The sequence below is a fragment of the Bos javanicus genome, chromosome 6 (assembly GCF_032452875.1).
Source record: "Bos javanicus breed banteng chromosome 6, ARS-OSU_banteng_1.0, whole genome shotgun sequence".
NCBI lineage: Eukaryota > Metazoa > Chordata > Mammalia > Artiodactyla > Bovidae > Bos > Bos javanicus.
In genome coordinates, this window is record NC_083873.1 from 80,580,380 (window position 1) to 80,601,498 (window position 21,119).

The window sequence follows — 21,119 nt, forward strand, 5'->3', positions numbered from 1 at the left end:
TTTCTGCCATAAGGGTGGTGTCATCTGCATATCTGAGGTTATTGATATTTCTCCTGGAAATCTTGATTTCAGCTTATGCTTCTTCCAGCCCAGCGTTTCTCATGATGTACCCTGCATATAAGTTAAACAAGCAGGATGACAATATATGGCCTTGATGTACTCCTTTTCCTATTTGGAACCAGTCTGTTGTTCCATATCCAGTTCTAACTGTTGCTTCCTGACCTGCATACAGGTTTCTCAAGAAGCAGGTCAGGTGGTCTGGTATTCCCATCTCTTTCAGAATTTTCCACAGTTCATTTTGATCCACACAGTCAAAGGCTTTGGTATAGTCAATAAAGGAGAAATAACTGTTTTTCTGGAACTCTCTTGCTTTTTCAATGATCCAACAATTTGATCTTGGCAATTTGATCTCTGGTTCCTCTGCCTTTTCTAAAACCAGCTTGAGCAGCTGGAAGCTCGTGGTTCACGTATTGCTGAAGCCTGCCTTGGAGAATGTTGAGCATTACTTTACTAGCCTGTGAGATAAGTACAATTGTGTAGTAATTTGAGCATTCTTTGGCATTGCCTTTCTTTGTGATATGGAGTTTACCTACCTCATTTATTAGTAAGTAAAACAGTAAGACATTAAAGTAGTTTCAAAGGAGAATTTGTAGAACATACATATGTATTCAAACAATCAGTAATGCTGATAGGTTTGCTACTAGATTAATGATTGGTTCACAGCTTATAAGGCACTAAAATACAATACTTAAAGTAATCTTTTTACTGGGCTAAAATAAATTGCATCTCTCGTAGACCAGGTCCTTTTATATTTTTATAGACAAGACTCTTTTGCATTACTAGCAGCAGCTTACAGAGTTTCAAAATATCCCAGTAGAATATAATCGAATATAAACCTACAGAATCAGGTAATCCTAGAGTGTTTGCTACACAGTACCCAATAATCTCATTTGCCCATTTCAAAGTCTTTCACAATGCTTTTTAAAAGAGCTTTTTGAAAAATATTAAGGAATATTTATAATTTTTTTCTAACAAAAAATCTGTTACATTTTTTTCTTCCATAAGTTATATGGAGCAGACTCAGGGAATGGGAAAGAAACAAACAAAAAAATTTTTTTTTTAAATTTACAGCCACTATAAAGATTCCTTAAAAACTAAAAATATAAACAGTGCTGCGATGAACATTGGGGTACATGTGTCTCTTTCCCTTCTGGTTTCCTTAGTGTGTATGCCCAGCAGTGGGATTGCTGGATCATAAGGCAGTTCTATTTCCAGTTTTTTAAGGAATCTCCACACTGTTCTCCATAGTGGATGTACTAGTTTGTATTCCCACCAACAGTGTAAGAGAAGGGAAAGAGACATGTGTACCCCAATGTTCATCGCAGCACTGTTTATAATAGCCAGGACATGGAAGCAACCTAGATGCCCATCAGCAGATGAATGGATAAGAAAGCTGTGGTACATATACACAATGGAGTATTACTCAGCCATTAAAAAGAATATACTTGAATCAGTTCTAATGAGATGGATGAAACTGGAACCTATTATACAGAGTGAAGTAAGCCAGAAAGAAAAACACCAATACAGTATACTAACGCATATATATGGAATTTAGAAAGATGGTAACAACAACCCTGTGTACGAGACAGCAAAAGAGACACTGATGTATAGATCAGTCTTATGGACTCTGTGGGATGGGGAGATTTGGGAGAATGGCATTGAAACATGTATAATATCATGTATGAAACGAGTCGCCAGTCCAGGTTCGATGCACGATACTGGATGCTTGGGGCTGGTGCACTGGGACGACCCAGAGGGAGGGTATGGGGAGGGACGAGGGAGGAGGGTTCAGGATGGGGAACACAGGTATACCTGTGGTGGATTCATTTCGATATTTGGCAAAACTAATACAATATTTTAAAGTTTAAAAATAAAATAAAATTAAAAAAAAAAACTAAAAATAGAACTACCATATGATCCAGCAAATCCCACTCTTGGGTATATATCTGGAGAAAATTTTGGTTTGAAAGGATTCATGTACCCCATTATTCATCACAGTACTGTTCACAGTAGCCAAGACATGCTGCTGCTGCTGCTAAGTCACTTCAGTTGTGTCCGACTCTGTGTGACCCCATAGATGGCAGCCCACCAGGCTCCCCCATCCCTGGAATTCTCCAGGCAAGAACACTGGAGTGGGTTGCCACTTCCTTCTCCAATGCATGAAAGTGAAAAGTGAAAGTGAAGTCTCTCAGTCCTGTCCGACTCTTCACAACCCCATGGACTGCAGCCTACCAGGTTCCTCCGTCCATGGGATTTTCCATACAAGAGTACTGGAGTGGGTTGCCATTGGCTTCTCCAGCTGAGACATGAAAGCACCCTAAATGTCCACTGACAGATGAACGGATAAGGGTGTGTGGATCACAATAAACGGGAAAATTCTGAAAGAAATGGGAATACCAGACCACCTGACTTGCCTCTTGAGAAATCTGTATGCAGGTCAGGAAGCAACAGTGGGAACTGGACATGGAACAACAGACAGGTTCCAAATAGGAAAAGGGGTACGTCAAGGCTGTATATTGTCACCCTGCTTATTTAACTTATATGCAGAGTACATCATGAGAAATGCTGGACTGGAAGAAACACAAGCTGGAATCAAGATTGCCAGGAGAAATATCAATAACCTCAGATATGCAGATGACACCACCCTTATGGCAGAAAGTTAACAGGAACTCAAAAGCCTCTTGATGAAAGTGAAAGTGGAGAGTGAAAAAGTTGGCTCAAAGCTCAACGTTCAGAAAACGAAAATCATGGCATCTGGTCCCATCACTTCATGGCAAATAGATGGGGAAACAGTGGCAACAGTGTCAGACTTTATTTTTTTGGGCTCCAAATCACTGCATATGGTGACTGAAGTCATGAAATTAAAAGAGGCTTACTCCTTGGAAGGAAAGTTATGACCAACCTAGATAGCATATTGAAAAGCAGAGATGTTACTTTGCCAACAAAGGTCTGTCTAGTCAAGGCTCTGGTTTTTCCTGTGGTCATATATGGATGTGAGAGTTGGACTGTGAAGATGGCTGAGCGCCGAAGAATGGATGCTTTTGAACTGTGGTGTTGGAGAAGACTCTTGAGAGTCCCTTGGACTGCAAGGAGATCCAACCAGTCCATTCTGAAGGAGATCAGCCCTGGGATTTCTTTGGAAGGAATGATGCTAAAGCTGAAACTCCAGTACTTTGGCCACCTCATGCGAAGAGTTGACTCATTGGAAAAGACTCTGATGCTAGGAGGGATTGGGGGCAAGAGAAGGGGATGACAGAGGGTGAGATGGCTGGATGGCATCACTGACTAGATGGACGTGAGTCTCAGTGACCTCCGGGAGTTGGTGATGGATAGGGAGGCCTGGCGTGCTGCGATTCATGGGGTCGCAAAGAGTCGGACACGACTGAGTGACTGAACTGAACTGAACTGAACATATTATATACAACAGAATGCTACTCGACCATAAAGAAATTATGAAATAATGTCATTTTGCATCAATGGATGCATCTGGAGATTATCAGATTAAGTGAAGTCAGACGGAAATAAGACAAATATCATATAATATCACTTATATACAGAATCTAAAGAATGGTATGACTGACCTTATCTGCAAAATAGAAACAGACTCACAGACCTAGATAATGAAATTAAGATTACTAGGGGGGAAGGGAGAAGGAAGAGGTAGATGGGAATTTGGGATTGATTGTATACCCTTCTATATCTAAAATAGAGAACCAACAAGGAAAAAAATTAAATATAAAAAAGTTTAAATGGAATGTATCTAGTTGTGGCTTTCCTGTGGGTATTGTAAAAACTTTTTAGAAAAATTAAATATCCATTTTCAAAAGGCAAAATATGCTGCTATTATTTATTAATTTTATGAGGTTTAAAATATGGCCTTTACTAAATAATTATAGCCCTTTCACTTCATTTAGAAAGAAAACTGAATAGTAATGAAAAAAAATGTGAAAGTGTTAGTCACTCAGTTGTTTTTAACTCTTGCAACCCCATGGACTGCAGCCCACCAGGCTCCTCTATCCATGGGATTCTCCTGCAAGAATAATGGAGTGGGTCCCCATTCCCTTTTCCAGGGGATCTTCCAGACCCAGGGATCAAACCTGGGTCTCCTGCATTGCAGGAAGATTCTTTACCATCTGAGCTAATAGACTATGCATATGCATATCCTTATGTATTTCCTTACTAACAAAGCCTTTCTAACTAACCTGATCTCTAACTGAAACAGGATCAGGTGAGAATAAGTTGAGTTGTTTGTAAAGTAAGCTCTACTTTGTATCAGTACCAGCTTCCTTACATCACCCTTTAAATGTTCATTTTCCAAGGATACACCTTTGGGTTGTTCAGTAGACAAAAAAGTCTCAGTAACGTGAGAAACATTGGGCAGTTATTCTGGAGAGGCATGTGAAAGAGTTCTCAGTTTATACTCATTCAGAAGCATTCTAAATCTCCTTCTGTATTTCATGATTGCTTAGCCTCTTCAATGCATAGTATACATGTAAATTAAAACCAAACCCAATAAAAGATTAAAAAAAAATCCTTTGTCAAATAATTTGGTAGGAGACACAGAATTTATACATTTCATTGAGGCTTGTTTCTTTCTCTTTCATTAAAAAATAATCAGCAACTTGACAGAAGAAAAATCCTTTAAATTTTATACATGCTGTTGCTCATCAAATATTCAAATTTCAACCATGGCCACAATCTCAAGATTTAGGTAAGTGAGTTGCCTGAAAAGTCTCACAAGTGATTCAATTTTATCCCTCTCCTCTGCTCAAAGTTGATTCTGTTACAGCACTTCTTTGCACCTTCTTTTAAGTATTGTTGTTTTAAATATAAAATATATTTTGAAGGTCAATTAGATTAAGACAATGTGGTCTTACTATTAAATTATTTAGATAATGTAATATGTGTCCAGATCTTCTTTTACTGTGTTGCCAGTCCTGTTGTTGTGTGCTCAGTCACTAAGTCATGTCTGACTCTTGGGGCTTTAATGACCTGCCAGGCTTTTCTGTCCAAGCAATTCTCCAGACAAGAATACTGGAGTGGGTTGCCATTTACAGGATGTCTTCCTGACATAGAGATCAAACCCACATCTCTGCATCTCTTGCATTGTCAGGCAGATTCTTTTACTGCTAAGTCACCTGGGAATCCCCTCCCCAGTTGTTGCTGCTGCTGCTGCTAAGTTGCTTCAGTCGTGTCCGACTCTGTTTGACACCAGAGATGGCAGCCCACCAGGCTCCCCTGTCCCTGGGATTCTCCAGGCAAGAACACTGGAGTGGGTTGCCATTTCCTTCTCCAATGCATGAAAGTGAAAAGTGAAAGTGAAGTCGCTCAGTCGTGTCCGACTCCTAGCAACCCCATGGACTGCAACCTACCAGGCTCCTCCATCCATGGGATTTTCCAGGCAAGAATACTGGAGTGGGGTGCCATTGCCTTCCTCAGTTGTTAGGCACATATAATTAGGTTCTTAACAAATTTCATGAACACCTTGATAATGTCTGTGTCCTTTTCACTGTAGTCATGTAGTTTGCTAAAATACACATTCACACAATATACACTGTTGCAAAGGAAGCATAAAATCTATTGAGTAATAAATCTACCTTCTAAGTGTGTTTTACACACTGCTTAACTATGGAAACATTTGATAAAATAAAAATGTGTCTGATTGCCCAAATTATGGATTATGTGAAAACTACCACTTTAAATTTACTAAAATAGTTGTTTTCAATGCTCTAAAAACAAAATAATTCTGCCTTAACCCTCGTTGATGTTTTAAATACAGTGTATTCGATTCTATATATAATATTCTATACATAATATTTTAAGAACATTGTAGAAAGTTAGTGTTCTCCCCTGATGATGATTAGGACAGTGAATGTCCTGGAACTATATTATTGAAAAATAAGTAAAGAAGCCTTTGAAAGAGAAAACTGCAAGAGGAAGTAGACAAAATACAGCTTCATAAAGGGGAAATGCAATTACAAATAATAATATTTAGAAACTTTTTAGCCTCAGCATAATGGAAGTTCTTAGCTCAATTTCCAGAGATAGAGTAGGGGAGTATTGCCACTGTAGGTGGCCAAGCAGAGACTTTTTTTTTTCTGCTTCCCTAATTACCACCTGTTCTCTGGACTCAGCTTACCATTCTCTTCATACAGCATTGCCTGGACTCCCACTCTGCTTGGATCCTTCTCCTAATTGCCTAATAATAATAATATGTTATGCTGTTTATAACATTTATTATATTGTCTGTTTACTTGTATGCTTCCCCCATGAGACAATGATTTTTCAATACTAGTATCTGACTTTGTTGTAAATATGAAGAAACATGCACTTAAAGGGTTCCTAAATAACTGTTGAGAATCTACAATGAGTTAATGATGTCTCAGCAAGAAACAGCTTCTTCCCTTCTCTTTAGGAGTTCGTATAGTTCATATTGATCAGGTTTAATACCATGTATGTGGATCTTGCCCACTGAGTGCATATGGCGCCACCTCTTACTGATAACACTGATGAAGACACTGCCCACATAACAAGAAAGTTATGTCTCCACAAAACAAGTGCTATGGCCTTAACAAAGTGATTAACATTTAAAATGCACTTGGTAAACAAAAATATGAAGCCCTCTCAAATATCTGTACATCTTTTGAATAGGCTTTGAAATATGCTAAATTTTCTGAATAACAGTTGCCTCCTCCCACGGATAAGAACACAAGCCTTTTCCTCTCCAAGCATCACACTCCTGACTATTGATGTAGCTGCCAACTTAGATGTTCAGTCGATTCCAAAGTAAGCTCTCAAAACTATTCCTCCCTTGATCTTTACATTTTAGTAAAAGCCACAGCTCCAAGAAGTCTTTCTTGATTCTTCATTTGATCTGCATTTGATATTTCCTGCATTTGATCTACCAGCAACTCCTGTGACTACTCTCTCCATATGTCATGGGTGCATCCTCCTTTGCTTTCTGAAGTTGCCACTGCAGACCAAGTCACCATCATCTCTCACTACTTTAACTTCCATGACCTCAGACTAAACGTAAATTCTTATATATTTTTATTGGATTTTGTAGCCAGCTATGCAATCAAACTCTTTGGTGATCTTCCAGTGAATTTTTGATATAAATATATATTTGAGGAAAGAAGTCCCATATATATTTTTTCTTTATTTTGAAATAGTTTCAAAACAAACAGATAAATCTAAAAATTAATACAAATATTTTCAATACACATTTCACCAACTTCTCCAAATGTTACAATTTAACCATGTGTATTATTCTCCCAGATACAATTGATTTATAATGTTGTGTAAGTTACCAGATGTAATTTTAAGTAGAAAAAAATCTGCTTATAGAACTTACAATCCAATTTTGGATGTACACATAAAAGTATGTGAGTGTGTGTATGCTTGAGTATGTATATATATGTATATGTGTCTTCCCTGTTGGCTTAGATGGTAAAGAATGTGCCTACAATGTGGGAGACAAGGATTTGATCCCTGGGTTGGGGGAGCCTCTGAGAATGTCTACCCAGTCTAGTTTTAATGCCTAAAGAATTTCATGAACAGAGGAGCCTGGTGGGCTTCAACCCCTGGGGTCTCAAAGAGTTGGATAAGACTGAATGACTAACACTTTCAACTTTCATATATATATACATGTATAACAAACATAACTGTGGAAATACTAGGGAAACTTTTACTCTCTAAGTTACACATTTGTACATTTGAATTTCAAAAACAGGCACAGTCATCCTTTTTAATCAGAAAAAAATAAAATTAAAATGTCAGTGTTGTGATAATGCTTGTGCACTTTCTTGTCACTTGATTCCTAACTGGTCCATTCTTAATATATGGGAAACCTGTATAGAACTCAGAACCTGTCCATCTTTTCAATGGAGTATTGAATGATAATGGCTTTTCTGAACTGTAAAATGAAATTATGAACCTCTTTTTCTATGGTACAGTACAGACTAATACTGCTTTATTGTTACCATTTATTTAAATATAAATGCAGAGAAGTATAAGGATTAAAAATTTTTTGAAGGCAACAAATACACAATGAAGATCATGGAGTGTGACAAGTTTCTCTTTTATATTTGTGATGTATACTGTTCTTTGTTATAGGAAGTTTTCTTTCTGAGCAATAAATGTCAGCTTTTTTCTGTTTTCTACTGTGAGAAAACCAATTTATTGTAGGTTTAAGGCTGAAATAATTGTTCTTAACTCCTCAGCATGAGAAAGAACAAAAAGAGGTGAAATAACTTGCCTAAGGTTATATCAATACAATTAGAGGCAGGATCAAGACAAAAATTAATTTTTTGAACTTCATTCTATGGCTTTCTCATTTTACCTGGCCTTTGAGGGATCTCCAGGGATTTTATAGCATAAACTTACAAAAAAAAAAAAAAAAGAAGAATAGAAAAGAGAAATCTACATTTGTGCACCTAATCAAAAAGCTCTCCTTGATATGACTCCTGCCTACTATTCTCCAAACCACTTGAAATGAATGAGACATATGTTTCAAGACCTTGCAATTGCACTGACCACTTGAACCTAATTTTATTATAATTTAGTATCTTTTCTTTTTTTTTTTTCAAAAATAGGGTTCCTAGAATTGTACAAGTTTTGAGATCTACCGTATCTTCCCTAGTCAGTTGTTTTCTCGTCTTTTAGTCTTAGCTCAGTGTTTACCTTTTGGCAGGAGGTAATTCTCCATTTCATATTTTGTTCTCATATCCCCTTCTCTAAGTCTTTGTATAACTAAATATACTGTATAATTCTTTGATATAATTATTAGCACATGATTTCTGGATTTGTGCTTTAAATTACAAGTTTTGAGATGGCAAAGAGAATGTCTACCTTATCCGTTACTCTTCCTCCATCACCTAAAATACAGCAATCTGCAAATTTTGCTAAATGAATTAATGAGTGAAAAGATAATTAAATATATGTAGGATTTTGTAACAGTTTGTGATTTTAATAAATGCCCCTCACTTTCTTATCCTTCTGGATCTTTACAGAAAGTTAAGAAACAAAATAAGTAACAAAAAAATTAGTTAACAGCATCTGGAAATATTCTAAAAACATGTTGCCTAGATTTTAACTCCATGACCTAAATATTAAACAGTAATGAGAACATAAGCAGAGGACATCATGAGAAATGCTGGACTGGAAGGAGCACAAGCTGATATCAAGATTGCTTGGAGAAATATCAATAACCTCAGATATGCAGATGACACCACCCTTATGGCAGAAACTGAAGAGGAACTAAAAAGCCTCTTGATGAAAGTGAAAGAGTAGAGTGAAAAAGTTGGCTTAAAGCTCAACATTCAGAAAACTAAGATCATGGCATCTGGCCCCATCACTTCATGGGAAATAGATGGGGAAACAGTGGAAACAGTGTCAGACTTTATTTTTTGGGGCTCCAAAATCACTGCAGATGGTGATTGCAGCCGTGGAACTAAAAGACACTTACTTCTTGGAAGGAAAGTTATGACCAACCTAGATAACATATTCAAAACCAGAGACATTACTTTGCCAACAAAGGTCCGTCTAGTCAAGGCTATGGTTTTTCCAGTGGTCATGTATGGATGTGACCGTTGGACTGTGAAGAAAGCTGAGTGCTGAAGAATTGATGCTTTTGAACTGTGGTGTTGGAGAAGACTCTTGAGAGTCCCTTGGAATAAAGGGAGATCCAACCAATCCATTCTAAAGGAGATCAGTCCTGGGTGTTCTTTGGAAGGACTGATGCTGGAGCTGAAACTCCAGTACTTTGGCCACCTCATGCAAAGAGTTGACTCATTGAAAAGACTCTGATGCTGGGAGGGATTGGGGGCAGGAGGAGAAGGGGACGACAGAGGATGCAATGGCTGATGGCATCACCGACTCGATGGACATGAGTTTGGGCGAACTCTGGGAGTTGGTGATGGACAGGAAGGCCTGGCGTGCTGCACTTCATGGGGTTGCAAAGAGTCGGACACGACTGACTGACTGAACTGAACTGAATGAGAACAGATTAATACATTAGTAGAGAAAGAACTCTAACCAAATACTAAAACTTTATAGGAAAAGACATATATTTCACCTATGAAGTACCTATGTGAGAACTGTGATTATCTGCTCTGTGGTTGAACATATATTCAACTTTGAAATCCAATTCTGTGCCCTCCTCTTTACCAGTTTTGGCTCTATTTGGGTATTACTAAATTTCACTTTAGGCACAAAGATAAACAATGACCACTCACCTTCCGACTGCTCAATGGATATGTCTACTGTGACTTCCCACTCTTATTATATACATGAATGGTGGTGGTCAGTGTGATCTCTCCCTTTATAGCCCTGTAGATATTTCTTCTGCTCTCCCTTCCAACTATTAGGAGAATCAATCTATCCACCAGAAAAGTCTTTGCCTATTTTCAAATCCTGAAATCTCTCTGGTATTCTATTTCAGAAGACATGGACGAAGCAATTATTGCTTTCCCTCTGCTCCCTCATTCCACAAGTCCAGGGAATTTTTACTAGTCTTTGAATGGAACACTATTAAGCCACTGATTGCATATTCTCTATATCCTTTGCAAAAATTATTTTAAAAGCCTCAAATGTGGTAATTATAGATACTCATAAAATTTAATGTGTTTTTTCTTCTTTGAGCTTGAAGAATTTGAAATACAAATGTCAATATTTAGCTCTGTTCTGCATTTCTGCCCTTAAACTGGAGCATCCCTAATTTGAAGCATGGAAATACAATGTCTAATTACCCAAATTAGCAAAGCAATACCAAGAAATCTTTTTCTCTGTCAAACTTTACAAGCTACCCAGCAAGACCCTCCTAATGCAAACAAATTATTACTTTCTTTGAATGAAAATGAAAGTGTTAGTCGCTCAGTCATGCCTGACTCTTCACAGACTGTGGCATCATGGACTGTAACCCACCAGGCTCCTCTGTTCATGGAATTCTCCAGGCAAGAATACTGGAGTGGGTTGACATTTCCTTCTCCAGGAGATCTTCTTGACCCAGGGATTGAACCTGGTTCTTCGGCATTGCAGGCAGAATCTATACCATCTGAGCCACCAGGAAAGCCCCATTCTTTGAATAACACATATTAAAAGAAGCCTTAAAGATCCTCTGCGCACCAGGACTTTGAAAATATACAATTTTTCCCCTACAGTATACAAACCTAAATTTAATTAATTTTCTTCTGGAATAATTTATTTTATTTCAGAACATTTGAAATCTCAGATCTGTGGCCTATTCCAATTGGCAAGGTGGAACTAATGCTGTCCTAGAGAAAGCCACTAAGTAGAAATGACTTAATGTTTCACATACATTAACACTGTGGAGACAGGCCAGGCTTGGCATGAGGAAAGATGATATCAGTTTCTCAAGCTATTCATTCATCCACAACTTGGAGTGCTTCTTCTCTCAGCTATATTGATTTTTCTGTTCCCAAAACCTCTCTGACTATCAAGTTCTTGGTTCTTTACTTTGCATCCTTATGTCTAAGAAAATTCTCAAGTTTCCTTGTATTGAGAAAAATCAATATTTCTGATCTGAAAACTTTGGGAGAAATTTTGTTGTATATTTATTAGCAATGGGCTTCCCTGGTGGCTCAGTCAGTAAAGAGTCTGCCTGTAATGCGGGAGACCTGGGTTGGGAAGATCCCCTGGAGAAGGAAATGGCAACTTGATCCAGTATTCTTGCCTGGAGAATTCCATGGACAGAGGAGCCTGGTGGGCTACAGTCCATGGGTCACAAAGAGTCGGACATGACTGAATGATTTTCACTTCTTCACTTCTTCTTCTTCTTCATGTATTAGCTATACTTTAAATTTATGAGAAAACACCTTTTCTCCTTTCATTATTTTTAAGACACTGAACATCCACAGTAAGAGTTCTAAGAGTGAGTCAAAGGAAATAAAAAGAAGAGGTATGCCAGCTTCTGAAAATGAACTGCTCAGCTGTGCACCATATGTCTATCTAAACTATGCCAATTGTATGTCATGAAATAAAACAGGAGGCAAAATCTGACTAACCCAAAGAAAAGCTATCTTAACTAGTGAAAATCTGGTTTAAATGAAAAAAATCTTTCAAGAAGGTGGACCAACATTGATTGGAAACAAAGAATTAATCTTTCATGATCTCATATTGCTCTAATTCAACTGATTTTTTTCAGCCTACATTCAAAAGCTTGAAGCATATAAGTTCTTAATGCACAGTCCTCTAAGGGGGCTGTTTATATACTTTATAATTAATAAATTACAATTTCTGAATTTGTTATCAATTTTTCCCAAACGGGTTGACATAGAACTTTGTATTGAAGAAAATTTAGTCAAAGTAATAAGACAATTTTGATTATTTTTCTTATAAATTATATACATTCTTAGTTTAGAAAAATATATAACAAAATTTTATTTTGAAGGTTTATTGACAAATACACCAGTTTCCCAAAGATGAAACAAGTTTCAAAAATGAAAAACAGTTTCCCAATGCATGAAACACTCATCCTAAATCAAATACTTGGCCATTCCCCATTTAAAATAAGATCTCACAAAAGAAAGAAAAACAGGGGGTAAAGAAACTAATGGTAAAGTACTGTCTCTCTGATTATGTCTTTTATGTCTGACAATTCTTTGTGGCATTTTATATATATTGACTATTTCTAGTACTGTCTATACAGGCCACTCACAAACTACAACCACTTTTAGAAGTCTTTATGAAGGATAAGAAGTTGGCTTTTTAGATGTATGGATCAAAAGGAGATAAGAGAAATGACATGAAGTTACTATTAGAAAAAAATGAGAGTTCCAAAATATGGATACATATCAGAATATTGATAAAAGAACTTCTATTTTGCAACAATAACATTTTATTAAAATTTTCATAAAGTTGTCCTACTCAAAATTGCAACAAACTGATAAGGTATATAAAAATAACTATAACAAGTAATATGTGAGATTATGGTAAGGAAGAAATGAATTTTAGCCAAAACTATTAAAACAATTGAGATAAGTACAAACAGCTATAAAATAAGCCCTAAGGATATAATGCACAACATGATGAATACAGTAAATAATAATGTATTGCATATTTGAAAGTTGCTAAGAGAGCAAATCTTAAAAGTTCTCTAGAAAAATTTTTGTGACTATTTGTGGTAATGGATGCTAATTTAGACTTATTTCAGACTGATATTGTAATATATACTATATAGAATCATTATGTTTTACACCTGAAACTAATATAGTGTTATAGATAATGGGAAAAAGGAAAAATAGAAAGGAACTGAAATGAAAGAAGCATACATGTTCATGGATGGAAAGGGTCAATACTGGAAAGAAGTCTATTTTTCACAAACTAATTTATTGATTCAGAGACATCCTAATCAAAATCCCAATATGAGATTTTTATGGAAAGTTGTTTCAGGTTACCAAAAGGAAACCCATAAGGAAAAATAAATGTATAGTAACAAAGAAACTTTGGGAAAGGAGTATGACAAGACTGTATATTGTCACCCTGCTTATTTAACTTATATGCAGAGTACATCATGTGAAATGCCAGAAGGGATAAATCACAAGCTGGAATGAAGATTGCCAGGAGAAATGTCAACAACCTCAGATATGCAAATGATACCACTCTAATGGCAGAAAGTGAAGAGGAACTAAAGAGCCTCTTGATGAGGGTGAAAGAAGAGAGTGAAAAAGCTGGCTTAAAAATTCAACATTCTAAAAACTAAGATCATGGTACCCAGGCCCAATACTTCTATGGCAAATAGAGTGGGAAAATGTGGAGGCTGTGACAGATTTTATTTTCCTGGGCTTCTGAATCACTGTGGATTGTGAATGCAACTATGAAATTAAAAGACACTTGCTCCTTGGAAGGAAAGCTATGAAAAACCTAGACTGCGTATTACAAAGCAGAGGCATCACTTTGCTAATAAAGGTCCATATGGTCAAAGCTGTGTTTTTTTCCAGTCGTCATGTATGGAGGTGAGAGTTAGATCATAAAGAAAGTTGAGCACTGAAGAATTGGTGCTTTCGAATTGTGGTGCTGGAGAAGGCTGTTGAGAGTCCCTTGGACTGCAAGGAGATCAAGCCAGTCAATTCTAAAGGGAACCAACCCTGAATATTCATTGGAAGGACTGATGCTTAGGTTCCAAAACTTTGGCCACCTGATGGGAAGAACTGACTCATTGGAAAAGACCTTGATGTTGGGAAAGATTGAAGGCAAAAGGAGAAGGAGCAGCAGAGGATGAGATGGTTAAATAGCTTCATTGACTCAATGAATATGGATTTGAGGTAAGGAATGATAGGGGAGCCCAGCGTGTTGCAGTCCATTAGGTCACAAAGAGTTGGACATGACTTAGTGACTAATCAACAATAACAGAAAAGAAATGTAAGAATATTTGCCCTACCACATAGGAATGCATATTTTTAGTTCATGTTCATTAATATAGTAATGCATTAGTGCAAGTAGTCTAGGGCTTCAATGGAATAAAGAATCTAGAAATAGACCCAAGGATACATTGTTGCCAATCAGCCTTAGGTCCTGTTAGTGATGCCATTCTGTAATTCCTTATACCAATTAAACAGGGCTTCCCTAGTGGCTCAAATGGTAAAGTATCTGCCTGTAATGTGGAGACTTGGGTTTGATCCCTGGGTCTGGAATATCTCCTGGAGAAGGGAATGGCTACCCACATCAGTATTCTTCCTGGAGAATTCCATGGACAGAGGACCCTGGTGAGCTACAGTCCATGGGGTCACAAAAAGTCAGACAGGACTGAGCAATAGCGGTGACCTTAGTAACCTATAGGACACTGGGGTATGGTACTAGACTTCTGAGCTTAAGTCATTAAAGACACTGAGATCTGTGACTTGTTTTCTCTTGTATTTCTCATTCTTCAGGAAACCAGAGTCACGTCTTACAGACATGAGCAGCCCTATAGAAAGGTTCATGTGATAAGAAACTGAGGCTTTGTGCTAACAGCCAGCACTGTGCTTTGTGTATGCTCAGTCGCTCAGTAGTGTATGACTCTTTGAGACTCTATATACTCCAGTATACTCCCGACAGGCTCCTCTGTCCATGGGATTCTCCAGGCAAGAATACTGGAGTAGACTTCCATTTCCTTCTCCAGGGGATCTTCCTGACACAGGGATCAAACCTGTTTCTCTTTTGTCTCCTGCATTGGCATTAATGACACAAACTGAATGAGCTGTCATGAAAGCTGATCCTCCTGTCCCAGTCAAGTCTTCAGGTGACTGCAGTTTTATCTGACATTTTGACTTCAATTTCATGGTACACCCCAAACCAGAACTATCCCATTATGCTACTACCAAATTTATGGTCCACAGAAACCATAAGATAATAAATGCTTATTGTTGTTTTAAGCTACTAAATTTTGAGATAATTTGTTATACAGCAATAGCTAACACTGTTTTCTATAACTCGACATAGGATGTGTAATAAATCACTTACTCTCAGATGTCACATAGTATCTTTGAATACCACACTATCCAAATGGTAACACAGGTCAGGCCTATTCAATATAAAAGGAGACCATACATGTGAATGAATACCAAGGGGTAAGGCTCATTGTGACCATCTTGGAGGTTGGCTCCCATGAGCACTGTCCTTTGAAACTGGATATGTAACTTAAGATTGAGCATAACCTGGAATTTTGGCACGTTTACTTCAGCCTTTCTTGGGCACGGGTATTTGTGTGTGTCTGTGTACATATGCATGTGCATATCTAATTTAATTACATTTTAAATGAATGCTAAATCCATGTTTTATCCATTTCCCCCTCAAAAGGCATCCACTTTTATGTAGTTTATTTACACACACACACACAATGCTATTTATTCATTTTCCTCTCATTCACATACTGAAAGATATGATTTAAGATGTGTTCATTTTTAGTTGTTTTATATATACATGTGTGTTTTAGCTGTGAAAAGAAGAGAAGCGAAAAGCAAAGGAGAAAAGGAAAGATATAAACATCTGAATGCAGAGTTCCAAAGAATAGCAAGAAGAGATAAGAAAGCCTTCTTTAATGATCAATGCAAAGAAATAGAGGAAAACAACAGAATGGGAAAGACTAGGGATCTCCTCAAGAAACTCAGAGATACCAAAGGAACATTTCATGCAAAGATGAGCTTGACAAAGGACAGAAATGGTATGAACCTATCAGAAGCAGAAGATATTAAGAAGAGATGGCAAGAATACACAGAAGAACTGTACAAAAAAGATCTTCACGACCCAGAAAATCACGATGGTGTGATCACTGACCTAGAGCCAGACATCCTGGAATGTGAAGTCAAGTGGGCCTTAAAAAGCATCACTACGAACAAAGCTAGTGGAGGTGATGGAATTCCAGTTGAGCTATTCCAAATCCTGAAAGATGATGCTGTGAAAGTACTGCACTCAATATGCCAGCAAATTTGGAAAACTCAGAAGTGGCCACAGGACTGGAAAAGGTCAGTTTTCATTCCAATCCCAAAGAAAGGCAATACCAAAGAATGCTCAAACTACCACACAATTGCACTCATCTCACACGCTAGTAAAGTAATGCTCAAAATTCTCCAAGCCAGGCTTCAGCAATATGTGAACCGTGAACTTTCAGATGTTCAAGCTGGTTTTAGAAAAGGCAGAGGAACCAGAGATCAAATTGCCAACATCCGCTGGATCATAGAAAAAGCAAGAGAGTTGCAGAAAAACATCTATTTCTGCTTTATTGACTATGCCAATTCTTTGACTGTGTGGGTCACAATAAACTGTGGAAAATTCTGAAAGAGATGGGAATGCCAGACCACCTGATCTGTCTCTTGAGAAATTTGTATGCAGGTCAGGAAGCAACAGTAGAACTGGACATGGAACAACAGACTGGTTCCAAATAGGAAAAGGAGTTCGTCAAGGCTGTATATTATCACCCTGTTTATTTAACTTATATGCAGAGTACATCATGAGAAACACTGGACTGGAACAAGCATAAGCTGGAATCAAGATTGCCGGGAGAAATATCAATAACCTCAGATATACAGATGACACCACCCTTATGGCAGAAAGTGAAGAGGAATTCAAAAACCTCTTGATGAAAGTGAAAGTGGAGAGTGAAAAAGTTGGCTTAAAGCTCAACATTCAGAAAACGAAGATCATGGCATCCGGTCCCACCACTTGATGGGAAATAGATGGGGAAACAGTGGAAACAGTGTCAGACCTTATTTTTCTGGGCTCCAAAATCACTGCAGATGGTGACTGCAGCCATGAAATTAAAAGACGCTTACTCCTTGGAAGGAAAGTTATGACCAACCTAGATAGCATATTCAAAAGCAGAGACATTACTTTGCCAACAAAAATTCATCTAGTTAAGGCTATGGTTTTTCCTGTGGTCATGTATGGATGTGAGAGTTGGACTGTGAAGATGGCTGAGCACCGAAGAATTGATGCTTTTGAACTGTGGTGTTGGAGAAAACTCTTGAGAGTCCCTTGGACTGCAAGGAGATCCAACCAGTCCATTCTAAAGGAGATCAGCCCTGGGGTTTCTTTGGAAGGAATGATGCTAGAGCTGAAACTCCAGTACTTTGGCCACCTCATGCGAAGAGTTGATTCATTGGAAAAGACCCTGATGCTTGTAGGGATTGGGGGCAGGAGGAGAAGGGGATGACAGAGGGTGAGATAGTTGGATGGCATCACTGACTCGATGGACGTGAGTCTGAGTGAACTCCGGGAGTTGGTGATGGACAGGGAGGCCTGGCGTGCTGTGATTCATGGGGTCTCAAAGAGTCGGACACGACTGAGTGACTGATATGATATGATATGATGTTTGTTATATATGAATATATATCATTCCTCAAATTCTAAATATGTAATATGTTATTTTTCATTCTTCATTTAAGGGAATGTGTTTTCTTTACAGATATTTGCAATAATAAAAATTCAATGATAAATATTCATATACAAATCTCTATATTCCTGTAAGAGATCTTCACTGGCATATTTGCATAGAGGTGGAACAGTGGAATTTCTTGATTCAGTTGTGTATGTACAAAAGTAGCTCCCTACATATCTTTTACATTATCTCCAGAATGTCTGTACTAACATATATTTCCGCCAATAGTGCTTGGAGCTTCCCACTGCTGCACATCCCTACCTATAATTATTATCAGACTTAACATTTTGCTCTTGCTTATATATGTATAGAATGGTATTTCATTTTTCTGGGTTTTTCTTTAATGTTTACTAACAATGAAGCTTAACATCTCTTTCGTTTGCTTATTTGGTATTTTGGTTTATGCTGTATTAATTTATTATTTTTTTTACTTACTCATTTTTCTATTGGGTATTCTTTATAGTTAATAAACACTTACTATACATTTGGAATATCAATCCTTTGTTGATTTTGTATGTTACAAATATTGTTGTCTGTTGTATCACCTTTTAACTTTGACCTTTAAGGCATCTGGTACATTTCATCACCTCTTTGTGGTAAATTGATATCATTAATGAACTCAGTTAATTATCTCCCTTTATATATGCTTTCCTTCCCTGAAAACACATGATTCCCTTCCCCTTTGGTTGTGGCTATATGTTACTATCTTCAGTGAATAAAATGTTAGAAGACTTGATGCATAAAAAGGCTTGGAAGGGTACTTGCACTTTTATACTTCCTCTAGATCATCTGCAAAGGAAGATAATAAGAACATGCCTGGGCTACTTTGCTCTTGAGCCCCAACATTACCATGATAAAATGCTCAATCTAGCATGTCCTATGCTAAGTTGCTTCAGTCTTGTCTAACTCTTCGAGACCCTATAGACTGTAGCCCGCCAGGCTTCTCTGTTCATGGGATTTTCCAGGCAAGAATCTGGAGTACATTGCTGTGTCCTCCCCCCAGGGGATCTTCCCAACACAGGGATTAAACCCATGTTTCCTGTCTCCTGGATTGACAAGCGGATTCTTTACCACTAGCACTACCTGGGAAGCCCCAATCTAGCATTCTATAGATTAAAGAACATATGAGTAGAACGGAGTTGTCCTGGTTGTGGCCTTTTAGACCAGCCAGCCCCCAGCCCCCAGATTTTTGATTAACACAGGTCAAGTTGTTGATGAAGGACAGTCAATTTTATAGCCAGCTGAGCTAACACAGTGAATCCAGAATCTCAGCCAAGTGCACCCAAATAAGAGAATCAAAGGTTCATAGCTGGTCTATGGGAAGCTAACATGTGGATCCACCACTGATAATCAGGTAATAAACCTCAAGGTTTATGCAGTCAGCAGTCAGGAAGGAGAGAGGAATGTGAAGCAGATAAGTGAGGACATTCTGGAAACTATCAGCACTTCTGTTTCCTTTCTCTACTTTCATAGCACTGACTTTCATAGAGTAACAGCTACTGCTTCACTTAACAACTTCTAAATTCTGAGCAAATTCCTCCTTCAGGGAACCTTAACTTGGAGCTATAGAGAAAATATGCATTCTGGGGAACACAGTTCCAGTCTAATGAAGCTAATCTCTATAAACTGTCACAGAAGGCAGTTCCTTAACTTCAAAAAATCCATATAAAAATAAATCCAGGCAAAATAGCATGTTTAACAGAGATACAGGTACTTCCTTTAATATTGAGAAGACAAGGAAGATCAGAATCACTACTATTATTAAACATAAAAATCCTGATTGATGCAAACAAATGAAAAAGAAAAGAGATACACAAGAAATAGATAAGAAAATCCCATAAAATGATCATTTACATAGAAAGCCTTAGAGATCAATGAGAAAATTAATATTTTTGATGGACATTAGATGAAGATATATGAATCAAGAATGCTTTTATCACTATAAAAAGATAATTTAAAATATAGTAGCAGGTCTATATTATTTGCAACTGCAAAAAAACAAAAAAACAAAATTATAATGAATTTACGCATGAACCTGCCCAAAATCCACATAACATTGGCTATTTTAACAAATTTATAAAAAATGATGACTTAGAAGAACATACATTTATTCTGACATTTTGGAGAGGTCAGAAGTCCAAAGTCAGTTTCACCCAGTGGGAATCAAGGCATCATCAAGACCATGTTCCCTCCCCAGGTTTTAGTGGAGGATACATTCCTTGAGTATTCCAGCTTCATGTGGCTGTTGGCATGCCTTGACTTGTACAGCACCATTCCAAGTTTCAGCCTACAGGGTCACTGCCACCTTCTCTTCTGTGTTAAATATTCCTCTGCATTTCTCTCTTAAGAAAACTTGCAGATACTTTTAGGGTCGACCTAGATAATCCAGGATAATTTTCTCATCCACAAAAATAACACTCACAGATTTCAGAAGTTAAAAAGTGAACATCATGAAGGTCACTATTTAGCCTATCACAGACAGATTTTAAGCATCTTTATATATAAAGGGAGTTCCAAATAAACAAGGATTCCATATTTAGGGGAGAAATAATTACGTGTTATAAACAGGTCTATATTCTTCAAATTACTCTATATCACTTCTGCAGTTCAAATGAAAACCCAAGACAGATTTTATTTTTGAAATTGAGCAAACTGATTCTAAAATGTATACAGAAAAATAAAGATTCAAAAATATCTAGGAAAGTTTATGAAAGGATATTACATTTTAAGAAATGTTCCTGGAGAGTATTAAGAAAACATTGAAAATTCTTGATAATTAAAATAGTGTGCTACTTATAAAAGTAGAATAACCGAAATAAATGGAAAAGAAAGAGATTTATACATATGCAATATTAGTTGTTTACAAGAAATATAGGTTGAAATTTTGGATTTTTAAAATAATTTTGTAAAATCTGGCATAGTACATCAATGAAAATAAAAATTGAAACCCTATTTTAACTTATATAAAAATATAACTCCAGATGTGTTAAAGAGCTAACCATGTAGAATTGTGAACTGAGAAAGAAAATGAAGAATAACTTCATGTTGGACTGAGAAAGGATTTTTAAAGAAGACATAAGGAATGAAATCAGAAAGGTCAATTTGATGACTTTGCCTATATCACAATCAACAATATCTCTTTAATGAGTCATATATTCTTTTATATAGTCCACGTATTAAAATAAAG